The sequence below is a fragment of the Ambystoma mexicanum genome, chromosome 6q, assembly GCF_040938575.1.
Source record: "Ambystoma mexicanum isolate Mex_15411 chromosome 6q, UKY_AmexF1_1, whole genome shotgun sequence".
Taxonomy (NCBI): domain Eukaryota; kingdom Metazoa; phylum Chordata; class Amphibia; order Caudata; family Ambystomatidae; genus Ambystoma; species Ambystoma mexicanum.
The window spans coordinates 1,493,540,200-1,493,563,943 of NC_090937.1; the positions used below are offsets into that span (position 1 = coordinate 1,493,540,200).

Below are 23,744 nucleotides of genomic sequence, written 5' to 3' on the forward strand. Positions count from 1 at the left end.
TTATCAGTCGTATGTGTTTAACTTTAGCATAATTGATGAGTCTATGTATCATTTCATTTGAGGTGGTTGTTAGCAGTTGTTCCCAATCTAGAATTTCTTCAACATCATTTTCTTCAAATGGAGGGAAGATGCAGACTCTGAGTCCTTGTGGTATTCGACCTATTTGAAGGTATTTTTCTAAAGATTTTATTTCCCACCAGCAGGCCAATTCTTGTTTGAGAAGCTTTTCTTGAGTTAGAAATAGTTGCCTTAGTGAGAGATTATTGCTGCTTGGAGTAACAGTGGGTTTTTCTGATAGTCCCGAAAAGATGCGTTCGGCTTCTTCCTCTCTTTGTTCAAAGTTTCTAAGCATAATCACTTGGTGTTCTGAAGAGTGTAGGATATTTTAAAAAATAGATAAACAAAGATGTTTTGTGTTGATCCTGTTAGAGCTGCCCACTGCTGACGATACTGATAGTAAAGAAAAAAACGGATCAGCCTAAGAAACAGTGATGGCGCTCTAGGTGGATAATATTGAATCGATTGACAGTTGAAAAATGAATTCAAGATGCTGCGACTGAGGGATGCCACAGAGGCTGACCTGGGCTCGGAAGACTGAAAAGGGAAAAAGCCCTCCTGTCGCGCTTCTCAAAATAGAATAATGACACTAATGATGAATTACAACAAAAATATTTTTTATTTGCAAGTCATTGAATTTAAGCATAGATGGAATGGGCAAATCTAGTTGTAGAAACAAAATCAAAAAAGTAATTTTTTGTACTGGTGCTTGGGCAAAATCCAGTTAGTTTTCAAATTGTGATGTCCTTAGTTGGATGCACTAAGTATTTAATATTGAGGTAAAGATCCTGGTACCAAAAAGTTACTGGCGTAAAGACTTTGAAAAGAAATGTGCTCGTTGGCTGAAACTTGAAGTGTGCTCAGTTATCGTCACTGAGTTCACTGATGCGATGTTATGGTCCAATTAAATTTCAAATTGTAATATCCTTAGTTGTGTTCACTAGGTATTGAAATAAAAAGTTCTGGTTTCAGCAAGATGATTTGTAAGAGTGATTGAGGCTCGGAAGTTGTGGTTTTGGCAGAACAAAGCTATATGGTTCCTCAATCCAATTACATTTCCAAGTTTTAGTGTCCTTAGTTATATCCACTAAGTGATGTAGTATGAGTCCTGGTTGAAGCAGTGTAGTTCCACTTGAAAGGTTGTGGCTTAACAGAATGGAAGCAATATGGTACCTCTTGGAGGATGGTGGTTTGAAGAAGCGAAAACAATATGATTCCTCGACACGTGTTTCCCCGTCGCTGATGTGCGGCGGTTCTTCAGGAGGATTGTGGTATAGAACAATTGTGTTCAAATCTGAGAGAGAGGAGGAAGAAAAGAGAGGAAAAAGAAAGGAAACAGATAAAGATCGGTGGGAAAGCAGTATGGTGTTTTGTTTAAAATATCACATTGTGTCTCAATACAATGTCACAAGTAAGGCAGGATGAGTACTTACTTATGTATAAGATCAATGGTGTTGGTATAAAGGTTCTCACTCTGTGGTAGAATACGTTATTTGGTCTGTAGCACAGGGTCTTATCTGTTGATAAATGGATATATAACAATACTTATGTCACGAGATTAATGTAAAAATATGTGAGGTTATATGGTACAAGTACAGGTTAGACCCAAAAAGATACTAGGTTGAGAGAAGATTTAGGTGCACTTGTATAAAAAAATAGTGTGGGTGTGCATGAATCAAATGGAGAGGGGAGGTAAGGAGAATTGTATGGAGGAAGTGAAATAGTGTGACAAGGATGGAGGTAAATCCAGTCTAGCTTGATTCTTAGGAGAGGTGAGAGAATAGATAAGCTGCTTACCACTGAGTGAACAATGTCCTGCACGTTCAGATTCTGCTGCCGTACTGACAGCATACAGTCTTGGCGAATATATGTGTACTCGCGGGCCGATGCAAGCGCGGTGACGTCACGCGCACACACGTTATTGCGTGATGACATCATCGTGCCCGCGCGAAACCGCGCTATTATGGTGTGATTGAGATAACGAAGTGGCTTGCTCTCCAGGCACCCGTGTATTTGTATAACATTGTGTTGACGTAAGGTATGGTTCTCTTAAAAAAGTTTAATGTATATAGAAATGCAAGAATAAAGATTAGCGGATATACTAGATAAAAAAATGTCAATGGTATACATGGTAATTACTAAAACATATACGTGCCGTTAGGCAGACACATGTTCTGAGTGTCTGTCTTCGGCTGGGGCCTCCCTCTTGAACAGCCTCCCTGCCACTCTAAAACTTGAGGAGAACCATCTCTGGTTCCGGAAGCACCTCAAAACCTTCCTCTTTGCTTCTGCCTTCTCCTCTCCTCTCCCCTGTTGATTCTACTCTCCCTCGGCGCCATGCACCTGGCCACCCTCTGTCCTCTGGGCCCAGGTACCTGCTCATCTTGCCACCCTCATGCACTGTCTCCGGGCCACCTCCTGCACTGGGGTCTGCATCCATACCCATACAGCCCTCCCCTTTTCTTCCTGCACTTTCAGACCTATATGGCCTGCTGCCATAAACCCAGCACTTGCCACTTGCTGACTGCACTCCCATTGTCTGTTGCCTTTGTATTTATTATTTTATTAATATTTTTGTTTTTTCCTTCTCGCTCTCCTTTTGTTCCCCCTTCCATGCACTTCTCCCCTACCCCCTCTACCCTGCACTTCCACGTTCTCAATGTCACTGGGCCTAGGAAAATCATTGTTTTTGTTCTCCCTGTTCCCCTTCCCTTGCCTTGTCGCGCTCTGAAACACTTGTGTATGAGCGTGATAGAAATAAAATATCAATATCAATCAATATCAATATCCCTGGACTCCACCCGCTTTTACCAGGTTTCATTTCCAAGCAGATCCCAGAGGAATCCCTTTCCTTATTTCCAGCATGAGAATCCATGCTGGCAGTAAGGCCACATTTGTCTGGTGGAGTGGGAAATGCAGGGGGTCCTGGTGTGTCCACTCGGCTCCCAAAGTCCACCCAGAAAATGCACAAAAATGTGGCCAATTAGAAAAAGCGACAGTAATAGTGTTTTCCACCAATTTTCCTGAACCAATTGACCTGGAAAATGCTGTGTTGCATTGGAAGCTGAATGCATGCACTCTATTATCCCACCGGAAGATTAAGCCAGGTGCTGAACAGAGGTTTTACATATTCCTGTGCACAATCTGCATTTGGAGAATTAACTAACTGAGCTACCTTACAAATGATCCCTCCTCTGAGGCTTTACCGTCTTAACCCCTTAACTGCCATGGGTATTTCCCCCCAGTGCCAAGGCCTTTTTTGGTGATTTCGGTATGTTGCCATTCAATCCCTTGTAACTTCTTTGTTACATGAGATATCTAGGCCAAAGTTGGCCCCTTTTTTCCCCACATGTACGCAGTTGTAACGCCACCCAGGAATCCAAGTTTGCTGTATGGGGGTGAGAGAAAATAACCAAAAAGGAGAACATTTGGTTTTTTTTTCAGAAACTGCCAATAAAATGTTGTCCAAAGAAGCCTGTGGTGTTTTCCTTGTAAGAGCTAGGAACAAATGGTTTGCTGTTCTGGATTCACCATTTTCCAGGCTTTCAAGAACGGATTGAGTGGAAACCAAAATAACATATCTTGATATACTAATCAGCCGTTTTGTGAGAGGTAGGCGATTTTGGCATTTTTTTGTCCAATAGGACATGCGTGGATGGAATGGAAGAAAAGGTTAGGAAAGCTGAATGGGAAGCCAGAAAGGCATACATTTCTGAAAAGTAGACAATATTCCAAGTTTAGGAAGGGGTGATTTGCGCAGGTCAGGCAACAACTATGTAGGTAAAGATTCCATAGTTTGGGGGGAAATCAGGAAAATGACAAAAAAAAACACAATTTCCGCACATTTCACTCTGGTCACCCACCGAAACATGCAGCCAACAACACATGGCCTACCTTCCCACATTCCCACAAGTTTCCCAATGAAAGCAGTACCTCACATGTGTGGGTGCACCTACCTGGGTGCAAAGGGAAAAGCCTAAAACACTGGTAACCCCAAGACTTTTCGCACAGCAGATTTTCAGGAATATTGCTCATGTGGACAACCAACAGATTTGGGACTAGGGTGTAGAAGCCACGGAGGAAAACAGGCAACCACATGCATTTTCGAAAAGAAGAAAAGAAAAGAAGACACCCTGACTTGCGCGAATTGCCCCATAATTTATGACCCACAATATATCCCTAACAAAGTCTGAAATTTAGTGGAAAAAACACAATTTTCACTTTGTCTGGGATTGTGGGTAATACATTCAGGGGTGATTCGCACAAGTCAGACCTCTATGGATTCCCACCGGTGTCTTATTTTTGGAAATGCATGGGGTACCCTGTTTTCCTTCGTTGCTTTGACACCCTAGGCCCAAATATGTGGGTTGTCTCCCCAAACCCTTTGGGGGTTTCCAGTGGTTTAGCCTTTTCCCTTTGTGCCCAGGTAGAGGCACCCACACATGTGAGGTACCGTTTACGTTGGGATACCTGTGCAAACGCAGGAAGGTAGGACATGTGGTGATGGCAGCGTGTTTCGGTGGGTGCCAGAGGGAAATGTCTGAAAATTGTAGTTTTTTCACCAAATTTCAGACTGCGGGGGATTGTGGGTAATACATTCTGGGGCGATTCGTGCAAGTCAGACCTCTGTGGATTCCCACGGGTACCTCGCATGTGTGGATGCACCTGACTTGGGGCAAAAGGAAAAGGCTAACCCACTTATAACCCCAAGCCTTTCGGCAAAGCAGATTTTGCTCATGTGGACAACCTACAGATTTGGGCCTAGGGTGTCAAAGCCACCAAGGAAAACAGACAACCCCATGCATTTCCAAAAAGAAGACACCCGTGGGCACCCCCCTTTTCACTAAAAACATCCATGGTGGTTTAGTGACCCCCATACCCACCCAAAACAAGTTATCATTTTTTAAATTTTTGCTTTTGTTTTGCCTCTTTCCCAGGGGCACATTGTGCTAGGAATCTGCCCCCAGGGAGGGCTACATGAGATGCCCCCATCCATTTGGGGTGGGGGGAGAGGGCCACCTCCGTTTCCACTAAAAACATCCATGGTGGTTCAGTGTCCCCCCACACCCACCCAAAACAAGTTATAATTTGTTATATTTTTGTTTTGCCCCTCTCCTAGAGTCAGATGGGCACATGTACTGCCCCAGGCTTGGGGGGTGACTCCGCTAATATTTGCAGTGGCCTCCCCCCAACCCCAAATGGATGGGGACATCTCATGTACCCCTCCCTAGGGGCAGAAATCTGTGCCCAGAGAAGGGCTACATAAGGTGCCCCATCCACTGAGGGTGGGGGGAGAGGGCCACCCCCGTTTTCAAACACAAAAAATCGTGATGGTCTAGTGGGCCCCCCACCCAAAACAAGTTATAATTTATATATTTGTGTTTTTCCCTTCTATAGGGGCAGATGGCACATGTGTGTGACCATCTGCCCCCATGGGGGTGGCAAAACATACTGCCCAAGGCTTGGGGGCGGGTGGCTCTGCCAATATTTGCAGTGGCCTCTCCCCTCACCCCAAATGGATGAGGGCATCTCATGTACTCCTTCCCAGGGGCAGAAATCTGCCGCCAGGAAGGGCTACATAAGGTTCCCCCTCATCCACTTAGGTTGGGGGGGAGGGCCACACTGCTCTTTCATACACAAAAAATCCTGGTGGTCTAGTGGGCCCCCCACCCCCACCAAAACAAGTTATAATATATATATATTTGTTTTGCCCTTCCCTAGGGGCAGATGGGCACATGTGTGTGACCATCTGCTCCCAGGGGGGGGTCAAAACATACTGCCCCAGGCTTTGGAGGGGTGGCTCTGCCAATATTTGCAGTGGTTTCTCCCTCCCCACCCCAAATGGATGGAGGGCATCTCATGTACCCCTTCCTAGGGGCAGAAATCTGCCCCCAGGGAGGTACATAAGGTGCCCCATCCACTTAGGGTGGAGGGGGAGAGGGCCACCCCCTTGCAAAAATCCCTGGTGGCTAGTGGTCCCACCTACACCAACTCCACCCAAAACTAGGTTTAAGAGAAATGATCTTGTTTTTGTTTGCCCCCCTTCCCTGGGGGCAGATGATCACCCATCTGCCCCCAGGGTATTGCCCACATGCTTTGGGGGCCAGGGGGAGAGGGCAGCTTACGTAGTAAGGAGCCCCTCCTTCCACTTCAAAAACAGATCCCTGCACCCCACACCAAACATATATTCTGGGGGGGATAAATGACATTACACCCCCCACTTAAAATTGTAGGGGGGATTTGTCCCCTCTGCCCCCCATGTCCTACGCCCATGAATGCTGGTGTAATTTTTAATGTCCAGAGAAGAAGTTTCTCCAGTGGAGCGGAGTAAGGATAAAGAACGATTGAAGTGAGAGGTAGACTTGTGTGTTCAAGGAACAGACAGTTGGAGGGCAGCACTGGAGGGTAGTGTGATATACACAATGTGAGACAGGGGGATCAAGGGTGTGAATAGACTTAAAGACAGGGAGTAGAGGGTTGCAGATGGAATAGTACTGCATGGATAGTCAGCCAATGCTGTGTTGAGACACTGGTGGGGAGTACATTAGCGAGGGTGCATGGTGCAAAATATAGGACTTTGTCAAGGGAGGCAAACAAACATATTCATGGATGTGCATAACAGTTCAGTACCACTACCACTAAACACCATCCAACTCATTTCATTATACACGCATAATGTATGCTTGTACACAAAAATCATATTGGTTTTCCAGAGTCTAGCAAATATTGCCATACACTATTGCGCTCAATTGTGCATATTTGATCTACACAAATAACTTACACAATTTACAGCTACCTATTGCCTCTTTATTTATAAAAAATGTTTCGTTTTTCCAAGTTAAAGAATTATTCAACCGGGATTAAGCGGCTGATTCATGGAATTTGTGCGCCGAAAAAACAGGGATTTGTGCGCCATTCTGGCCGCAAATCCCCATTTGTTAAACAGGGATTTGCGGGCAGAATGGCGCACAAATCCCCGTTTTGCGGCACACAAATTCCATGAATCAGCCCCTAAATGTCTACAAGTTTTACAAAAAAACAAACAATATGACGTTGGAAATGTCGGTCAAGACTATGCCTCAAAGGGAGGAAAACTGAACCATCACAAGTCACCTTGTCTCACAGTAACTTTACAACTGTCACCAAAGGGGTGACATTGAATTAGCAGCAAATTATTGTTGTAAGGAATTATTTAGCGTGATAGAGTGAGGAGATTTTGCATAGATTGGTTCAAGAAACAAGAGAAATATCGATGTATCTGTAGGATGTTTTAATTGGGTGACTTCTAATTCAGGGGAGCTTTCCACCCACCCTACTCCAGGCACACACAATTTTCCTTTACCTAATCAAGTTCTTTTTATGAATCTGGGACGCCCAATTTAATACATTAAAGGCAAATGTAGAACCTTGGTCATTTTGGTGCTGGATGATTAGGAAGTATAGAGTAAAGTTTCATATGATGACAGAGAATTGACCAAGACTAATCATTTTGATCATGAGTGACTTTTTATCAGATTCCAGCCAACACGTGGTTCAACCCTCCTGGGTCTTTATCAGGGAATGTGGTCTACTATTGTATTCATTTTTTAAGTGTGAACTAAGCCAAAAAAACACATCTAGGCACTGTGTGGAGAGGCCGAACCCTGAGGCTTCCTTGGAATTAATGGGGAGATTTAAATTAAGTAAATTTTAAGAGCCTTGTGAAAACAGAAATGATCAGAAATTTCACAGAAATGGGGAGGGAGAGAATTCCAGTGGGGGCAAGGACAGAGAAAGAACGTCCTCCAAACGGCAAACTCAGTAACGTGGAATTCTTAACAGGGGTTGGGAAGCCGAACACAAAAGTCTATTGGGATATTATTGCACCAGTTTAGTCTGCAGATAGTTAGCACCAGTTTTATGGATTCCTCTATGTGTGACACATCGAATTTTGAAATGAATTCAGCCATTCACTGGCATCCTAAGAAGCTGTCACAGCAGAGATGGAGATTGAGAGAGTGTCGGGGGGAAATTCTGCCGGGGTGGGCCGGGCCGTCCACAGACCTCCGGGCAGGGAGGCCCCAACTCCTCCCGTGTATCCCAAAAGAGATAGAGTATGAGACACACGCAAGAAGCAAGGTGATTCTGCTGTTTATTAGACAAAACGGCAGGGATGGGTCAAGGATCGTACGCGTCCGTCCTGACACACACACAATCGTGGGGCTCGCAGGCCCTTTTTACCTTAGTATGACGCGCTACTTGCGTCACCTTAGAACGTTTAGCAAAAAACCTATCTCCACTCTGGATTGGTTACTCGAGTGGTAGGGTTAGTATAGCATACGTATAGAGAACGGTGTTAGTGGTTGAGGGTCAGTCAGGTGATATACTTGGGTTGTCCCTTCAATTTGATACATGAAAATTGTTACATGAAGACCCCTGAGGATTGGTCAATGTTAATGGCGTCAGTGATAAGAGCCCCATGTTCTGATTGGTCCGCTCGCGAGCCTCCCAGTCTGGGACCATCGCTGTTCCCAGGTCGCGGTGCACCTGTCATTTGCAACAATGTTTCACTATGGGTATTTGCAGACAATGTGAGGATTTATTCATATGTTGGAAGGCCGACTACTCCCACCGCTGCAGATGTCCATTAAGTCTTTTAATTGTATCTGCCTGTGTCTTGAAACATGGGATCCAGGAGCCTTCTTCCTCCTGGCCTTGGCATCCTATCAGGTTTGGCTTGGTCACGTGAGGTGGGACCGTGTTTGAGGCAGAATTCTGCACAATTAATATTGTTTTTTCCACTGTGTGCCTGGTTTAATTTGCAGGTGCGACCTTGACGTCGGCTTGCGGCGTGCGAGATTGCAACATTGTGCCCTTGGCTGTGTGCTTTCGCCGGGCTCATTCTGCAGGGTCAGCAACCGAGCTCTTGCTCATTCAATGTTCATGGAAGCTTTTGCTTGCGGCCTACTTGGGCCTGGTGCATAGGTGGAACCGTTTGGTGCACAGCGCTTTAGGTTACGGTATCATATTGCTCTATCCCCAGTATCGTGTCTCCGTTATATTCTTCATTATGGTACATGGTTTTAGAAGAAGCGTGAGCAAGCCTTTTTTAGATGAGTTCATTATGTGTCTTGCGTTTCTGCATTTTGAGAGCCTATGTGGAAAATAATAAAGATGCACGTCCGTGGGTGTGTCCGTCGCCTACGTCATAGCACTGAGTAAGTTCTTCATATCGATTGGTGTGGGAGTGTCCGGTGTGCATGTTTGCACTGGTGTGCTGACCTTTGGCTAGGTCGTCATGGCATCTCTAACGATGTGTCGGTTTAATCGAGTTGATCCATGCCGCAGGTGTCGGCATGGGCAGGGCGGGCTGCTGGGCAGGTGGGTGGGCACATCCGTATGTTCCTGTACCAGGGTATTTGGTCATCTGGTAGATAGGCAAACTCCTCTTGTGGCGGGTGTTTAGGCCGTGATCCTCTAGGCCAAGCGCGAGAGGGGATTGGCGGGAACCTGTTGTTCCATTTTCCCACTTCAGTCCCCCCTCTGGTCGACTTGTCGACCACAAACATATCCTTTTCTTTATCTCCTCTCACTCTCCATATTTTAGTTATTCCTCCCAAATGTCCATAGTGGTTAGCATGGTCTTCAAATGACCAATACATATATGCACAGGTTCCTCCAGGAGTGCAGTATACCCATTTCCCTATGTAGCTCCTTGGGTTTCTTGGGTTTTCGAGCTTCACAGATGGTGGGTCCAGGTGGTTGGTGATGATCTGGTTGCGCAACTTCTCTCTCTCTTTTATGATTGTGCCTGTGTGTTGGCCGTCATCTGTTGGCATCAAGGGGTGCATACCAACCATTTCGATCATCTCGTCTGTGGTGCGTGCCTTCCGGGCCTTCCAAAATCTTATTATGATCAGTGTAGCTCCAGCCAAAATAGTACATCCAACTATAATCTTCAGTCCATCTGACAGCCAAGATGGCATCCATGACCATAATATTGAAAACCAGCTCTCATCCTTTTTCACACCTTTACTTTCATCCATCATTTTGGAGTGCATCTGGGCCAATTGTGAAACTGCTTCTGTCAGTGTACCATTGTCAACATCGTTGGCAGGGATGAATGTGCAGCATGATTGTCCTATCTTTGCGCAAACTCCTCCTTCCATTGCTGTGAGGAGGTCCAGTACATATCTGTTCTGAAGTGCTACCATCCTCACAGCTCGCAGTTCCTCTTTTATTGCGTTGAATCCATTTACTGTAGAATTAATAGTCATCATTAGTTCCCATCGAGTTATCTGGAGCCATTTTGCATTTGCGTAAGCCTGTAGTCCTGGATGTATTATTGAGGAGAAGAACATTGCTGCTCTGCTGAATAGTCTGTGTTCTGGCGGAATTGAAGTGAGTGCTGTTTCTCACCTTCCCCATAGGTAATTTCCTGTCAGAGGTTCTCCTTGTCTTTTCCTTCTATTCAGGACAGTATTGTTGCCGTTGTTTTTGTTCTCTGGCCCCTTCTGAGGTTGTACAGATCTCTTCTTCCTCTTGTTCCTTTCATCCATTTTGGGGAAGTTCGCCACATTCACATGTTTCTGGGGTACCACCAGTGATGGTACATTAACGTGCACCATTGTGCATATACCATTCCACAGAGGGGGCAGTGTGTGGTATTCCTTTTCTCCACAGGCCCAGTAATGGTCCATTACTACTGCTGTTCCTGCTCCCCCCTCAGGTAACTCCATCACGCTTGCACAGTTGGTGTTGTATCCTACGTCCACCTCTCCTTTATGTTGGTAGCATACCTTAGGCGCAGTTAGCGGCAGTATTGTTATTGGGTCTTCATCCTGCTCCATCCACGTGAGCATGGGTACGTACTTGACCCAAGTCATCCAACATCTATGGTTGTGTTCATCAATAGTTGAAATATTTTCTCTTGTTATCATGTTGCTGCCAACCACTCCTATCTCCCATCTGTTGTCCATGTACACCTTCCCTGTTATTGTCACCAGTGGCCTTTCCCAACATCCTTTTTTACCAGGAACTTCAGTGGCGTACCAATCACATGGTAGGTACTGTAGTGTTACTTTCTTTGTTTCTCCTTTTTCAGGACCATTTGTTATGTATCTGAATGCTTCAGCATGTAAACTGCTCTTGTGGTAACTCAAATAAGTCTTGAGGAAGTTGTTTTCGTATGGATATGTGTCTCGTGTTTTCCACACCAGTTTCACCACTGTCCCTTGAAATCTTCCTTTCGTTTGGAACAGTGCCAGGTATATTATACATCGTGCTATCTTTTCATCTATTTCCGTGGCAACAAATGTTCGAGAAGCGCTCATGGCGTATGGGATCAATGAGCAAACGTAGCAGCTGTCTTCTGTTGTCTGCTTACCTATGTGGGTCATGTGTTGGTACCATATGTTGTTTGAAATGTGTGCTGAATCTTGTATGTAGTTGTCAATACCTTTTTTATCTGAGTATGTGCTGCGTTTAACTCTATTTCCCTTGTGTGGGATTTTACTAGTACCTGACGTAACACCTGTTGCAGCTGGGGGTGGGGGTGTATTAGGTTTGGGTACAGCAATAATATTGATAGCATAGCTGTACTGCCATACAGAGGCAGCCAAGAACCCGGTGATCATTAAAATCCCTATCAATTTTATTACAGAGGCTAATTTCACCGGCATTTTGCTCTTACCTTGCTGCAGTCCGGCAGCTTTTTCTTGCGACGTTAAAGTTGCCCGCCTGAAAATTCTCAATATGCTTGTTATTAGTGTTAGTTGTTGTTTTTAAGCTCTCCCTATCAAATAGTCATTCAGTGCCCAGGCGAAGAGCTGTTCCCACGCCAATCTAAGCGGTCTATCTCTTAGGGCAGGCAAGTATGGTTGGAGGTGGGGCATTGAATGTTCTATGGCCAAGAGGAATGCTGTGTAGTAGACACGTACCCTCCTTCTTTTCAGGTACGTTGGCCTTTTTATTTCGTATACAAATTGGTGTGACAATTCTTCCGGGTAGTTATTGTCTGAGGGTACCATCTACTCCTGGGCAGTGAATTTGTTAGTTATCTACTTTCTTAGCAGTACAATATTACGCTGTACCTGCATGTGCGAGAAAAAAGAAAGAGAACATTCAGGTGTTTACATGTGTATATGTGCAAGACAATGTTCTTTAGTTCAGTTATTACTGCAGTGGGTAGGGGGTCGATGGCAGGGGGTTTGGGGCTCAACTGGCGGAAGTCTCTTTACTCTTTGATCGTGTGACCATTGGGTGGGCGGTATGGGGATCACCCCTTTCTTTTCTAGTAGTTGTCTCTGGGGAATCTGGGGGGTGGTAGGGTATGGGGACACTTTGGCCGTTAGTTGTGGTAGAAGTCTCTTCCTCCGTTGGTGACGCTGTTGTTGTTCTTCCAGTGGCCCTGGCGGTGGCGCTGGGGCGGGTCTGGAGTTCGTAGATCTTTACGTTGTGTAGGTGATTCCAGGCACGTTTGTCTTGTAGCTTTACTGCTCTTGTTGATACCTCCTCTACCAGGTGAGGGCCAGTGAAGCGTGGGCTGTTCCACTTTCTGTTGAAATTGCGTAGTAGTACGTGGTCACCTTTAGCAACTTTACACAGTCTTTCCTTTTCCAGTTCTTTGTCCGCGTCTTCTCGTTGGTCGCTGTTAGACCCGCCCCGCGTGCGCTCGAGCTGTTGAGACACAAACACTACACTAGTAATCAAAGAAGACACATATTGGTACATTTCATCACCAAGAACAATTGCAGTGTTCTCGTGATCTGTGAATGCTCTTGATGTTGGCGTTAGGGGAAGGCGCATTTGACGTCCGGTAAACACCTCGTGAGGAGTGAGGTGGTGGTCGGAACGTGGTCTATTCCTTAGCTCAAATAGGGCTAGCGGGAGGCAATACAACCAACTCTTCTTTGTTGTTTGCTGTATTTTTGCAATTGCCTCCTTCAGTAGGCCATTCAGGCGTTCGCATATACCGTTGGCCTGTGGGTGATATGCACACGCAAATTTATGTTTGATGTTCAGTAAGGATGTGATGTGCTGGAACATTTCGTTTGCGAAATGTGGGCCATTTTCTGACCGCAGTAACTCGCACACTCCCCACCTGGGGAAGACCTCCCTCACTAGGAATTTAGCTGCTCTGAATGCATCTGGGTGTGAACAGGGCCCTGCTTCAATCCACCTCGAGAATGGGCATACTACTACAATCATATACCTGTTTCCTTGACATACGTTGATCATATCAACATAGTCAATATGGAGATGTCGGAAGGGTCCCTCTGGCCGGGGTATAGTACCTCTTATCACCTTCAGCGTGTGACCGGCCGTGAACTGTTGGCATGTGAGACAATTGCTGATAAAATTTGACAAATGGGAATTTAACTCAGGGCAGAACCAATCTTCGCTAATTCGTGCTGCAATTACTTCCTTGCCTGTATGGGCTGGGTGGTGTAGTTGGCTCAGGGCGGTGTTCAATAGTGCCAGTGGTATTACAATCTTTCCAGTGTCACCCTGGCGCCATAGTGCGTCAGTTGGTGACATTGTGCATCCTCTTTTTACCCATATTTCTTTTTCTGCCATTGGTGCAGCCGCTTGTAGCTCCATTATCTGTGTGGCTGGGAGATGGGTGTACCCTTCCCTTATCAACATCTCCTTAGCCATTCCCCTCCCTCTCCCTCTCTCTGACTCTGGGGGGTTCCATATCTCACCAAAATATGCAGCATACTTCGCATGTGCGTCTGCTGCTGCATTCCCTTTTGAAATGTGGTCTTCACCATTAGTGTGTGCGGTGCATTTGACCAAGGCTAATTCTTGGGGGTCATTTATTACTTCAATTAGTTCAGCCAATAGGAGGGCATGTTGCACTGGAGTGCCATCAGCTCTCCTAAACCCTCTTCTTCTCCATTTCGACAGCCTTGAGTGGACAGTGGACGTAACATATGCGCTGTCAGAATATATGGTCACTCGTTTGTCAAAGCTTTCCTTCAACGCCAAGATCAGTGCAACTAATTCTGCTGCTTGAGCAGAATAATGCTGTGGTAGTTGTACACATTTCATTGCCACACACACCGGTACCTCCATCATTTTTACCACTGCTGCCCCAGTCCTCCTTATACCATCCCTTTGGTTGATAGTTGATGACCCATCAATGAACAGGAGCTCACCTCCCTCTAGTGCGTACTCTTCAACCTTTCTAGTACATGAGTACATTTCAGTGATTTGCGTACAATCGTGTGCATAATCTCCTTCCTCAATTACTTCTGCTAAGAACCTTGCAGGGTTGAATGTGCTACATCTAACAATTGATAGTTCAGCTCTAGATAATATGATCTCATAACCTGATGCCCTCTGCGTGGTTAGGGTGGACTTAGGTTTATTCAATATTGCAAATAGTGCATGTTCCACAAACAGTGTGGTTGGGCACCCCATGGTGATTGCTGATGCTTTCTCTACCGCAAAAGCAGCTGCGGCGAGACCTTGTTCGCAAGGGAAATGACCTAACATCACAGGATCTAAGTGGCCGCTGTAAAACGCTACTGGTTTGTAGCCCATGGTTGTTTTTTGAGCCAACACTGCTTTCATTACTGCTGAGTCGCAATGTGAAAATATAAAGAATTGTCGCTCATAGTCTGGGGTTGCCAGTACCGGAGCAGTTGATATCGCATCTTTCAGTTCATCAAAAGCCTCTTTCATTTCCATTGTCCACCCCAACTTTTTATCCCCTTTGTTAGCTTCCTTTAACGCCTCAAGCAGGGGTGCTATGTATGAGCTGTAATCAAATACCCATGCTCTACAGTAGTTGTACAGACCCAGGAACTGCTGCAGTTCCCTCACTGTTTGTGGCACTGGCGTTTTTGAAATGGCCTGTGCTCTTTGTGGTGCAATCTTTCTTCCATGTTGGGATATGAGCTGACCAATGTAAAGTACCTGTTCCTGACAGTACTGTAACTTTTCCATGTCTACCTTGTAACCTTTTTCAGCCAATATTGTCAGCATCTTTAATGAGTCCTCTCTGCATGTTCTTTCGTTTGTGCTGCAAATTATTATGTCGTCGACATACTGCAACACTGTGCTTTCCACTTCAATGTTACCCAAATCCATCTGTATTACTCTGTTGAAGATTGAGGGTGATTCGCAGTACCCTTGTGGCAATCTGGTGTGTTTCCACTTTGTGTTTCTGTAAGTAAAGCTTGTCAGATCTTGTGAGTCTGGGTGCAATGGTATTGAGAAAAAAGCATTTTTAAGGTCGATCACTGTAAATCGTGATGCTTCTGCTGGAATGCCACACAATATTGTGGCCGGGTTTGCGGCTATGGGGTATTCTGCTTCTACTATGTTGTTCAAGGGCCTGAGGTCCTGTATGAAGCGCCAAGACCCCCCTTTAGCCTTGCGCACTGGGTATACAGCCGTGTTACATGGTGACTCTGAGGGGACCAATATGCCATTATTTATAAGGGCCGTTATTGTTTCATATATGCCCTCATCTGCCTCTTTTGAAAGTGGGTACTGTTTCACTCTGGGGAGTATTGCACCTTTTTTCAATTTTATCCTTATTCCCCCTATACTTTTTATGCACCCCACGTCATAGGGGCTAGTAGTCCATAATGATGTGGGTACTTTTGTCATATCCTCCTTAAAGAAGGGAACTGGGGTGGATGTGGGTGCCTCAAGTGCCATTGCAATTTTCTGAGCCACTTGTTTGTACGCCACTCTTAGCCATATTTCCACACTCATCATAAACACCATTTCACCTTCCTCCTTTTCTTCTGAGAACAGCTCCTCATCTGACACCTGGGTGAGTCTACATCCCTCCACTAGTGCTATCACTGCCCTCCATGCTCTTCCTTCTCTGTCTTGGGCATGTACCGCAATGTAATCAGCTGTTGCTATAATGCTCTCTATGTCCACTGAAATCACCTTTCCTTCTGGTTCATTGGCTGGTGTTTCTGGTCTGAACAAATAGGCTGCTGGCCTCCTCCAGATCTTTCCTTCTATCCCTGGCATCCATGCAAATGCCATGTCTGTCCCGTACTGGAATAGTTCACCATCTACTGGCTCAGCCCTAATCGCTGTCTGTCCGCAGTATGCTTGCATAATCTGTCGTGCTGTGAGCATGTTAATTCCTGGAGTAGAGCAAATGATGCCGTCCTCCGTAAAGGAGATCGTCATATTCAACCTGTTCATGATGTCTCTCCCCAGTATATTTACTGGTGACTCCCTATAATATAAAAGTTGGACTGACATGTCATAATCCCCTATTGATAAGGGAATGTTATCAGTAAAGGGAACCAACCCCCTAGCCCCAGAGAATCCTTGGGTGTTCATGGCCTCGCCTGACATCTTAAATTTACCTTCCCTTATGCAAGACCGGGTCGCACTATTAGGTGTTACCGACAGGATAGGACACACCAAGGCCGTCTGTGGGCTGTCCTATTGAGGGTACAATGATTGACCATTTCCTGTGTAAGGGTTATGTCCCAGAACCGTCACCCTACCCAGTTGTGTCTGTTGTGCTTGGGGTTGTTGTGTTATTGCTACCTGTTGTTGTGGCAGTGAATATGCCTGTGGCTGTTGTTGTGTTACTAGTTGTTGCTGTTCATTTCCCTGTTGCAACGTCTGCTGTTGCTGTATGCCCTGCTGTTCCTGTGTTGGCCTTAATTGTCCCTGTTCGCTCCATGATGGTGTTCCTGGTCTTACTCTACACGTGCGTGACATGTGCCCTACTAATCCACAACTCCAACACACCGGTGGTTCCCTACTCTGCCATGGAGAGCTTCCTGTGTTGTCCTGGTATACTGGTTGCCCGGTGGGGTAGGAATTTCTAAGTCCTCCCACCTGCTGTTGTGTGTTATATCCGTATCCTCTCCCTCTCATAATTCCTCCTCTTCCCCTGTTGTAATTATAATACCCAGCTCCTGGCATTGAGTATCCTCCTCCCATGTTGGTCGTGTATGGTTGGAGTGGCGGCACCTGTTGTGTTATAGTCTGTGAGGATGGTATTTGGGAGGGATCTTGTGCAGCCACTACTTGTGTGGGGCTTTGGGTCATTGTTGCAGGTGTAGTTATTAGTGCCCCTTCCATTGTGTATTTAGTAAGTTTTTTCTGTACTAGTTTAGCCTCTTCCGTTTTCCTGTCCTCTTCCTTTTGTTTCATTTTTCCTTGCCATGTCCTGCAATGGTGCACTATTGTCAGTTGTATTTCTGGCCATGCTTTTGCTTCCATTCCCACTACTTTCTTCTGTTGTTTCTGAACTCCTTCTGGGAGCCCTTGTACTAGTATATGATAGAATATTGCTGGTGTTTTGTCCCATTGTTCTCTAGTTTCCATGCGCCACTTCTCTTGGATTTCCTGGATATAATCAACAGGATCTTCGTTCTCACGCATCTTGCGTGAGGTAATTGCTCCTATGTCTGATGTGTCTGGGTACTGTACCCTCAGTGCCTGCCATAGTGCATGTCTGCAGTTTGCGAATGGTGCCACATCGTGCGATGTGTTTGTTATTGTTACCCCAGTGAATCCCGCTCGCTTCCAAATGTCATCCGCTGCATCCCCTAATATAGATATTAGAAGACACTTTACATCTCCCACTGCCAGTTTCTGTCCTGCGGTGTGTTTTTCCATTTCATATATCCATTTACCCGCACCTCCACTTAATGATGGGAGCCTGCACTTTATATTTTCTTTGTCTGCATGCTTCCAAGGGACGTATTGTGGTCTAACCCCTCCCCTCTCCAGAAGTGGCATTACGTTGTGTCTCGTTTTACCCCTTGGGTTCCATAAAATCGAGTCCTCACACCCCTCCTCTTCTTCCCTCTCTCCTACATCGTAAATTTCGTCCGTATTTCCCCTGCTCGTAACTCTTTCTTCTCCATCTTTTCGCCTTCTTTCATCATTTCCTGTATTTAATGTGGGTGTGTGTATTCGTCCTTCCTGCCTGCGTCTAGGGAGGTCTCTAAGCCTACCTGCATAGGGTGTCAGTTCGTTTGTGAAGGGCGTGAGTTTGGTTGTACGTAATGAGCGTGAGGTGGTTGAGCATGTAGGGTGGGATGGTGACGGTGTGGCTTTATGTGTCTGTCTTTCCGCTATTCCTTGCTCTTCCTCCTCACTTCTCTCCAGTTCATCCTTTCTCCTACAAATCCATGGTGAGTCTGTATTGGTCCGGGTGGTGTATAATTTATGTAGGCTTTCCCTTTCACTGTTTCTTCCTTCCTTCTCCATTCCTTCTTCTTCCTCACTACAAAAGTCATTTGTAAATGGCGGCCCCCACTTTGTCTTTTTCTCCTTGATCGTTACTGTTTTTAAGTCTATTAGGTCCGGTTCTCCCTTTTCTCCTTTACCAACCGCTCCCCTTTGCGCTGATGTTGTTGCTACTTCTGTGTCTCTATATACATACCTCCTTACTTCACTCTCCCCTCTCCTATCTTCTCTTTCCCCTTCATTTCTCTCCTCCATCTCTCTACCAATTTCCTCCCTTTTCCTTTTTAATTCCTCTATTACTTCACTACTCATCTTTTCCAATATCCGTTCATCCTCTTTCTTCCTTTCCCATCTCACCCTCTCCCGTTCTAATATACTCTCTATCACCCTCCCTTCTTCGTATTTCCTAGTCGTTTCTGATAGTAATCTCTTCTTCCACATTGCCATTTCTTTTTCTTTCTCTTCTTCTTCCTTTTTCCTCTCTCGTAGTACTGCTCTTGATACCCTTTCTGCTGCTGCTTTTACCCTTTCGGCTTCTCTCCTTTGCTCCTCAGTTCGTTCCCTTAGTTTTTCCAACTCGTTCTTACCTTCTTTCCTTTCCCTCGCTCTCTCTCTTTCCTCCCTCTCGAGCTGTTTGATCAGTTCATTCTGCTCATCCCTTAACTCTGCTAGTCGTTCCTCCAAAATCTCTTCCTTTTGTCGTAACAGCTCTTCCCCTTTCATTTCACTCTCCCTGGTATTATCCTCATTATCCTCATCTCGTAATTTTAATAGTATCTGTGCAGCTACCCACTCATCATGTCCTATTTCTGCAGTTTGCTCTTCTCCAGTCCTCCCCTCCCCTGCTGGCATCTTCCTATGAGCTGCATATGGTGGCGGGCTGTATGCCGGGTTTGAGTACCCCTCAGCCGCCCTTAACTGTCCTCGTTCTATTTCTCCTAATTCTCTTAAAGGGTACAACGCCCCTCCCTCTATTTTCACTACCTTCGCTAGGGGTATATCGTCGCCCTGTTCCTTTTTTATTTCATTTTCTTTTGAGTTATTATTCTTTTCTCCTCCCTCTTGTCCGTTCCCCGTGTTCTTTGGGCCTTCACTCTCCTTTTCCCCATTCTCTCCTTCCTCCTTAATCTCTTTTTCTTCCGGTGTTTCCCCCACAGTGAACATTCCATTTGGTCCTGGTCGGGACCCTTGGAACATCCTCCATAAGTTAAACGCCTCCACGTGGTGTGTCAACTTCTTCCCCTTGTATGTGTTATGCAGATGGTTTAATAGTGAATGTTGGGTATATGGATCGAAGCTACCATTAGGCGGCCATGGTGTTGTCATTTTGTTATCCGTCCCCTGTGTCCATTCTATGCTATACTTGATCAGTTTCTCCCTATGGGGTGACAGTGTTGTACATATGTGTTGTAGTGGGGTAGTGAGGGTGTTCCCCCACCCTCCCGATCCTGCCCCATATGACATAGTAGCGCTCCACTAGTTATCCTTCCTCTATTTGGTAGCTATTATCTTACTAACACTTACGATACGCAGCCTTATACCCTTACCTGGCCCCGTGAGTTTGGGGACTTGCGATAGTCCGCTTAAGGAAAATTATTAAAATATAGTATTTACATTTGTATATTCTTTTCTTTCTTTTTTTCCTTTACAGAACACCCGTACGGCCACTGCGGCCGAGGCGCACGTAGCCCCCTGCGGCTGCGTACCCCTTGTGACGTTCTTATATAGCCGTACTATTTTCATTTGCTCCTCCTCCCTCTTCTACACTTGCCGAGGCTGGCGTTCTCCGTGCGCAGCCACGTCCCCCGTTTCGCCTTCCCCCGATCAACTCATTACCGTTTATCTCCGTTTCCACTCCCTTACCACAATTCTCTTCCCCACCACTCTCAGAAAAAAAGATGCCTTGTGCTCGGGATATCCTATGAAAGCCCTACTGGTGACGTCACCGATCTCTTCGAACTACTGGTAAGTTCTTAATATATTCTTTCTTTAAGTCCAAAATACACTTGCAATCTACCCCCGTTAACCTCAGAGCTGTCTTCCTGTCACTCCTGGAACAAGGTAATCAATAATATAATCGGAATGCGCACGCTGCGTCGCCTCGCGTGTGATACGCCCCTCGACAGGAGGGCTTAACCAGCCAATTATCTTCCGTATTGGGCAACCAGCTAGCTACCGTCTACAGGGAAACGTCATCTACCTATCGAGTTTCTTGCTCGATCAATAGGGATCCTCATCTACTCATTGATCAATAATTACCAAATCGTAGGAAACCGCGCACACACACACCCTTACACGTAGTTGCGACCTAGGCTAATCAGTGTCTACGAGCGGCCGCACGTGGTGTTTCGTGCTCCGCCCCCCTCTCTCGCGTAACGTAGCCGACTGCTCTCGCACTCGTTCGGCTACCATTCATTTCATTGCCAACACTAAATTGTCAAACCTTCGCCGCGCACCTGTGCAACACCTCCCACCTCCCGTATTTAATTCCTCCCCCCTCCCTCACAATTTCACATTGCTTGTTGTGCGTGGCATGCTCACCAAGTTCTCTTGATGCGGGGCCGCTCGACTGCGTGCACCCCTCCAAGCGGCTCGCCACCTCCCTTTGTCTGGACCACGTCTGGACACTCGCCAACCGCGGGCGGGATACTTCTCAACCGGTTCCCGAAGGCCAATATTCGGATTGCGCTGTCCGGTCTTCTCGCAGTTCCGCGATGGTCCTGTAGTCCTCAGAAGGGGGCAGCGGCAGAGGGGGCCGCGCCTCCGGGCCTCCTCGCAACGGGAGTACCTGGAAAAATAAAAATAAAAAGCAGATCTTAAACAGATCTCAGCAGTGCCTCCAACTTGTCGGGGGGAAATTCTGCCGGGGTCGGCCGGGCCGTCCGCAGACCTCCGGGCAGGGAGGCCCCAACTCCTCCCGTATATCCCAAAAGAGATAGAGTATGAGACACACGCAAGAAGCAAGGTGATTCTGCTGTTTATTAGACAAACCGGCAGGGATGGGTCAAGGATCGTACGCGTCCGTCCTGACACACACACAATCGTGGGGCTCGCAGGCCCTTTTTACCTTAGTATGACGCGCTACTTGCGTCACCTTAGAAAGTTTAGCCACTCTGGATTGGTTACTCGAGTGGTAGGGTTAGTATAGCATACGTATAGAGAACGGTGTTAGTGGTTGAGGGTCAGTCAGGTGATATACTTGGGTTGTCCCTTCAATTTGATACATGACAATTGTTACATGAAGACCCCTGAGGATTGGTCAATGTTAATGGCGTCAGTGATAAGATCCCCATGTTCTGATTGGTCCGCTCGCAAGCCTCCCAGTCTGGGACCATCGCTGTTCCCAGCTCGCGGTGCACCTGTCATTTGCAACAATGTTTCACTATGGGTAGGTGCAGACAATGTGAGGATTTATTCATATGTTGGAAGGCCGACTACTCCCACCGCTGCAGATGTCCATTGAGTCTTTTAATTGTATCTGCCTGTGTCTTGAAACGTGGGATCCAGGCGCCTTCTTCCTCCTGGCCTTGGCATCCTATCAGGTTTGGCTTGGTCACGTGAGGTGGGACCGTGTTTGAGGCAGAATCCTGCACAATTAATATTGTTTTTTCCACTGTGTGCCTGGTTTAATTTGCAGGTGCGACCTTGACGTCGGCTTGCGGCGTGCGAGATTGCAACATTGTGCCCTTGGCTGTGTGCTTTCGCCGGGCTCATTCTGCAGGGTCAGCAACCGAGCTCTTGCTGATTCAATGTTCATGGAAGCTTTTGCTTGCGGCCTACTCGGGCCTGGTGCATAGGTGGAACCGTTTGGTGCACAGCGCTTTAGGTTACGGTATCATATTGCTCTATCCCCAGTATCGTGTCTCCGTTATATTCTTCATTATGGTACATGGTTTTAGAAGAAGCGTGAGCAAGCCTTTTTTAGATGAGTTCATTATGCGTCTTGCGTTTCTGCATTTTGAGAGCCTATGTGGAAAATAATAAAGATGCACGTCCGTGGGTGTGTCCGTCGCCTACGTCATAGCACTGAGTATGTTCTTCGTGTGGATTGGTGTGGGAGTGTCCGGTGTGCATGTTTGCACAGGTGTGCTGACCGTTGGCTAGGTCGTCATGGCATCTCTAACAATGTGTTGGTTTAATCGAGTTGATCCATGCCGCAGGTGTCGGCATGGGCAGGGCGGGCTGCTGGGCAGGTGGGTGGGCACATCCGTATGTTCCTGTACCAGGGTATTTGGTCGTCTGGTAGATAGGCAAACTCCTCTCGTGGCGGGTGTTTAGGCCGTGATCCTCTAGGCCAAGCACGAGAGGGGATTGGCGGGAACCTGTTGTTCCATTTTCCCACTTCAAGAGTCTGGGGGAGCGTCTTGAAGGATCTGCAGGTGCAGAGTCAAAAAAGCTGTTCGACCAAGTTAGATTCGACTGCAGTAATCCAGCAATCCCATAATAGAAGAAGTAACCACCTTGGTACGGCACGTAATCAATAGGAATGACAAAATTTTCCCCAGAACTTTCAGTTTAGTAAAACCAGCATTACATACTAAAGCAATGCAGGCTTCCCTAGAGCCTGCTGGTAGGAGTTTAACGCCAAAGCTTTTTATTGAGTCACTGGAAATGGGACAAGGACCCAGAGAAACTGGCCTGTATTCCGTATTTCAGGCCGTAATAGGAAGGGGAGATCCGATCACCGGAAATTCGGTTTTGTCCCATTCAGTGATACGTATGAAGCCCACCAGGTAAGGGTACTTCAGAAAATCAACAAACACAATAATCAGCAAGTTCTCAGTTACAGCATTGAAGAAGGCCTAAAACCCAAGCCATAAACCGGTTACAAAGAAGTAAAAAGCAGCCGATTGAGAAGGGGAGCAGTGGCGAGGTAAATGGTGACAGCTCGCATCGCAGCAAGGCTTCACTGCACAGCAATCTCGAGGCTGGCCCCTGCTACAAGAAGTTCAAGACTTCTGATGTATCAAGCCTAGAATTGGACAACATAATGAGACTGTGGCCAGAGCCCCTAGTCTGGATAGAGCTAGTAAAACAGAACTAGGTTTTAGGCCACACCCGACTCTCATGGAGAAGGACGACAGGCACATGCAAGGTACATAAAGACTTCTGGTAATGAGACTGGACCACATAACCAAATACCTCGCTTTCAGACTGGCATTGGAGGAATTACAGTGTAAGGGAGAGTTTAGGCAGATAAGCCTCAACACAGCTGGTAAGAAATAGTACACAATATACAACGCAACAACCAATGGCAAGTTCAAATCCATGGAACTGTATTACGCAGCTACACAGGTGCACAAATAATTTTTGTATGAAAGCTGGAAGAAAAGACGGTCACCTACTATAGTTATTTCTTAACATTGAAAGATTGGGGTCAGCATCCTTTTCATCAAGCACACAGACATTGGAAGATCTGGGCAATGTCTTCACATTTTTGACTGAGCTCATGTTCCGCTTTTATTTTTTGCTTCATTTTGCTCATTACATTCCTTTGCAATTTTGGAGGGGAA

General features: G+C 46.2%; 1 pseudogene; it reads left to right on the forward strand.

Moving 5' to 3' along the window:
* Window positions 1-1,212: 1,212 nt before the first annotated feature.
* On the forward strand, window positions 1,213-23,538 carry LOC138515358 (E3 ubiquitin-protein ligase RING2 pseudogene; annotated as a pseudogene).
* The last annotated feature ends 206 nt before the right edge of the window (window positions 23,539-23,744 follow it).